Source organism: Mastomys coucha, unplaced genomic scaffold, assembly GCF_008632895.1.
Source record: "Mastomys coucha isolate ucsf_1 unplaced genomic scaffold, UCSF_Mcou_1 pScaffold12, whole genome shotgun sequence".
In the NCBI taxonomy this organism is placed as follows: Eukaryota; Metazoa; Chordata; class Mammalia; order Rodentia; family Muridae; genus Mastomys; species Mastomys coucha.
The window spans coordinates 12,309,639-12,315,168 of record NW_022196894.1 but is presented as its reverse complement, the minus strand read 5'-3'; the positions used below and the strand labels follow the sequence as shown (position 1 = coordinate 12,315,168).

Below are 5,530 nucleotides of genomic sequence, written 5' to 3'. Positions count from 1 at the left end.
ATTGAATTGTCCCTATCAGACTCCTTATGTTCCAGTGGGAGCAGCAATGTTTTCACAGCAGCTGGCATTCATGAGCTTTTTTCCTGTTCAGATTTAGGTCACCCATCCTATGACACTTCTTTAGAACCTCAACTTTCCAGATTTATGGGCATCTTGCACAGAACTCATACTGAAGGGAGCAAAGTGCTTCCTTTCTTCTTATTACTAAGCTGTGGCTTGTTCCATGACTCAGTAGAAGGCACTCCAGTTCTGTTGATTACAGTAGATGGAAGACTCAGATGTTGCTTGGGAGAAAGATGTACTTCCCCACAGATACTGAGGAGTGGAGATAGCACACAGCATGGTGCTGCTCTTTAAGGGCAAGCAGACACTTTTGCAGCTGCTATTCTAAGCTTTACAGTTTCCAGTAAGGCAGAATTGCTCAAATTCTGCAGTTGATCAAATTATAGATCACCTCCTAGAATGATTTCAAATGCACACCCAGGTGATGGGCACAGATATGAAATTCAAAAACAGAAAGCCAACAGCTGTCACATAACCCTTAGCCAAGCTTCTATCAATGTTAGGACTGCCCCAATCCCAAGACTTATGTGAGAGATAGGAACTGTAGCCAGCTTACACCCATTAGTGCTCAGCATGTGAGCTGCCTCCTTTCATAGATTCAATTCAGAAAGCCACAACTCTGAAGTGACTATGGGGCCCTTCATTTCCCTGATTCATAGGAAGGTTCTACAGAAACAGAATTGCAAGGATGAGCTTTTCTAGTGGGATCAGTGGTATCTGGAAGTGGTATCTGGAAGGGATACCGACTGTCACTAAAAACTCCTCCAATACTATAGAGAGCATTGAAAATCCATGATATGAACTATTTAAGGAACTTATTTAGATACATGCATCTGATGATCTTATCCAGATTTTCCTCTCACGGGGTGTAAGGAATTCTTTGTATGAAACTTCTTAGCATTTGTGAAAAAGTAGGGAAAATAATGATGTTGGCTGGTTCCTTACAGCATATTTGGACAGAGTTACAAAAGAGAAATTTAAACTCAGTAATAAAATTGATTAGTTTCCAAATACACATAAATAATCTAAAGGTTTCTAAGTGTTCAGTGCAGAGAAACTTTTCTCCTGCATCCATAGAACTCAAATCACAGGAACCAAACCCAAGCCCTCACTATATACTTAGCTAAGGTATAATTTAATTGCCAACCTCATAGAGTGTGAGGAGTTAAACCAAATACACTTATTAAAAAAGAATGAATTCCTGTGACTTGAGATAATGATGTGTGGGAGGATCCTAAGCAGGTTTAAGGCATTGAATCCTCTGAACCCAATGAGTCCACATTGTTCAAAATAATAGTCTGTCTATGCTCAGCTGTAATATACCTTGTACCTCTATTCCCAGTCTTTGCAGTGTTCCCTTCTCTGCCTTTGCCTAAGAGAATTCTCTCTCCTCTGAAGACCTGCAGATGTCAGACTGCTGCAGTTGTCCCTAAGAAACCACCTATCACTGTTTCTAGACTCAGGGCTAAGGAATCACCTAAAGGTGAAATAGAAAGTATGACCTATGGCTCTCTGCTCTTCCATGTTCCAGAGATAGCTGCATCTTGTGTAGTGCCAGCCTTGTCCAGTAGACAAAATGGTGAAGGTCAGTGTGAATGGATTCGGCTGTTCTGGGTGCCAGGTTAGTAGGGCTGCCTTCTGCTCTCCACTCGGCAAAGTGGAGATTGTTGCCATCAACGACCCCTTCATTGACCTCAACTACATGGTCTACCTGTTCCAGTATGACTCCACCCATGGCAAATTCAATGGCACAGTCAAGGCTGAGAATGCGAAGCTTATCATCAATGGGGTAACCCATCATCTTCCAGGAGCAGGAGCCCATAAACATCAAATGGGGTGATACTGGTACTGAGTATGTTGTGGAGTCTACTGGCATCTTCACCACCACCTTGGAGAAGGCTGGGGCCCACTTGAAGGGTAGGGCCAAAGGGATCATCATCTCTGCCTCTTCTGCAGATGCCCCCATGTTTGTGATGGGTGTGAACCACAAGAAATATGACAACTCACTCAAGATTGTCAGCAATGCATTTTGCACTACCAACTGCTTAGACCCCTGGCCAAAGTCATCCATGACAACTTTGGCATTGTGGAAAGGCACATGACCATGTTCTATGCCATCACTGCCACTCAGAAGACTTGGATGGCTCCTCTGGAAAGCTGTGGCATGATGACTATGGGGCTGCCCAGAACATCATCCCTGCATCCACTGGTGCTGATCAACCCAGAAGTGAATGGAAAGCTTACTGGCATGGCCTTCCATGTTCCTACCCTCAACATATCCATTGTGGATTTCATATGCTGCCTGGAGAAACCTGCCAAGTATGATAACATCAAGAAGGTGGTGAAACAGGCATCTGATGGCCCACTGAAGGGCATCCTGGGCTACACTGAGAACCAGATTGTCTCCTGCAACTTCAACAGCAACTCCCACTCTTCCTCATTTGATGCTGGGGTTGGCATTGCTCTCAATGACAACTTTGTAAAGCTCATTTTCTGGTATGACAATGAATACAGCTATAGCAACAGGATGGTGGGCCTCCAGGCTTACATGGCCTCCAAGGGGTAAGAAACTCTGGACTACCCACCCCAGCAAGGACACTGAGAACTAGAGAGTGGCCTTCAGTTGCTGAGGAATCTCTATACCAACTTGGCCCCCAACACTTAGTATCTCCCTCACAATTTCCATCCCAGATCCCCATAATAACAGGAGGGGCCTAGGGAGCCCTCCCTACTATCTTGAATACCATCAATAAAGTTTGTTGCACCCTACCTCCCTCCTCCCAAAAGAAAGTATGACCTATGAGGAGGTGTGCCATACCACTAAAGAATTGAATGAGTTTGCTAATTAATTTAAACAGAAACCTGGGGAATATATATGACAATAGATTATAAAGGTATGAAATAAGGGTGAGTGGAACATAAAGTTGGATCAGGCTGAGTTCATCAGCATAGACTCATTGAGTTTATTTGACTGATTGTGGTGCAAATGCCTAATGCAGCTTTGTTTAGTGCTGATGAAAGGATTTTAAGCTTTTGAGAAATTGGAATATTTGAGTGGATTCATTGTTTAAAACCTAATCCTGAGGGTGAGTCCATGATCATTATGGCGAGGAACTTGGCAGCAAGTAGACACTCAGGATGAGAGAGAGGGAGGGAAGAGGGTTTGGGGATAGGGAAATGACTGGATATGGCATGGGCTTTTGAAATGTCAAATTCCATCCCCAATGACACACCTCCTCCAACAAAGCAATACCACAAAATCTGTTCCTAACAGTACTATCAACTAGGGGCCAGGTAATTAAATATATAACTTTCTGGTAGCCATTCTCATTCAAACCATGACAATTGTCAACCTGACTATATTTTGGAATTGTCTAAAACCCAAGCACACAGGCATGCTTGTTAAGGGTTTTCTTGATTACATTATTTGAGGTGGGAAGACCCACCCTAAATCTTGGTCCCACATTTTGGTATCAGCTTACATAAAGGATGTAGAAAAAGGAAACTTTTGCTTTTTGCCTGCTTGCCCTCATTCTTCCTGGCAAGAAAGAGGTGCATTCCTTCAGCTGAGGTATTTCTTCACTGGTATTAGAAACTATTTCTTCAAGATTCTAGTGTAGATTGAAGATCAGCAGCTCTCTAAGAGTCCTCTGGGACTCTAGCACCATATTTGTACTTCTTAGACTTCTGGGCAACTACTTGATTCTTGGCCTTTCCATTGGTAGATTAGTTGGACTATAGCCTCTAACCTACTCTAATAAATCTCCTTTGAATATCATACACACACACACACACACACACACATACATGCACACATGCACACATAGACAGACATAGGCACACAGACAGACACACAGACAGACAGTAGCCTTCCTTTAGAGATCCTGACTAATACAAGCATCTTCCACTTTTGATCTGAGAATAGGCTAGCTGGGCTGTGAGACAAAGCCTGGGTTGAATCTGTGTGGATGAACATTCAGTGGATGTTGGCACCTGGTTGTTCTTCAGGAACTGAGAAGTAGTGTCCTGAGTTTTCTTGTGTGTGGGTCACAAGCCTATAATGGTATAGGGTTATTGGTGAGATTGTGATACATGTATATATCCATCCGTATACACACATATGTTTTTCTGAGAAGTCATTTGTGTCTTTCATCTGCTGTCCAAAACATGTCAAAACATTTCATTATCATTTTATACATTTGTGTATATCTTACTCATCTAAAATACTTTTTTAGCATTCTCTTATAATAATTTCATCTTAACTTGCTTAAGCTTCTTATTATCATAGTAATTTCCATTGAGATTTTTGTTTGCTAAATGTTTCTCTTGAAACGCCTGCATGTCCTGACCCAGGTGACTTAGCTGCAGTCACATTCCTGTCTTGCCCTGATCTCTATGTGTTACATTTACACATGGTGTTAGCTGTCTCACTGCTGTTGATTACTTGGGCTATTCTGCCTTTTAGTTATTGTGAAAAATGCTGCCATGGTCAAATACAAAACAAATATTTCTCTGAATGTCTGCTTTCAATTCTTCCATGATTTTCTGACTGGTAATGCTACCGTAAGTCTTTTAAAGAGGGGAATGGTAATGATACCTTCTTGGATCACCCATGGAATTAAATTCCAATATAGTATAAGCTTCAATTACTTTCTTGGGGCACATATTTCTCTTTTTCTTTTTGCTTCTTATATCAATTATTTTAAACTTCATTGGCTCCTTAGAAGAAACACTTTGTATTACTAGTTGCTAAGATTAGTTATTTTAGATAAGTGAGATACATTATTGATATATTTTCTCCAAATGCCACAAACTTCAGGTATCTTTTTGGAAATACTTAATCAGACTGATGTCACCTTAGCCTAACTGGATAACACTGTTCTGGCAAGAGTGGTAGAAACACACATCATGATCATATTTCACTATTGACATCTATGTCCTTTTTTCCCCCTGGTTATTTAATCTTATTGCTCTTCTAAGTGATGAAAAAAATGTAGCTCAAAGTATGTAATGAATATATAAGCAACTGAGGACTTCACTCTTTTCTCAGGAGTCAGTGTTGGTATGTGGTGTGATCTTTTTTGAAGTCATGAGGCAGAAATAGGATATATCTGAGCAAATGGTGCCAAGCCTTCTCTTTACATGTTTATGGGTAGCTACTCTAGGGAAAAGCATTAAAGTTCTCTAGGATGTTCATATAAAGACCTGTCTCACTTTTGCTGGGATCTTATTTTTTTCTTCCTTAACTGAGATATGGAAGGAGGTCTAGAAACCATCTGGCACTTGGTGGCTGGGTGCTTCCTTTTCCTTCCAGACACTAGTTCACATTTCAAATGAGCCACAGCATCCTAGCCACAAAGGCACAGATCTCTCATTGGCAGTTAGCTGGACTCTATCAAGCCTCAGCATTAACTAGGAACGTTGAAGACTTGGATATGACACAAAGAATGTTTGATGGCCTGTCTTT

General features: G+C 41.4%; 1 pseudogene; it reads left to right on the top strand.

Moving 5' to 3' along the window:
• Window positions 1-1,639: 1,639 nt before the first annotated feature.
• On the top strand, window positions 1,640-2,629 carry LOC116086237 (annotated as a pseudogene).
• The last annotated feature ends 2,901 nt before the right edge of the window (window positions 2,630-5,530 follow it).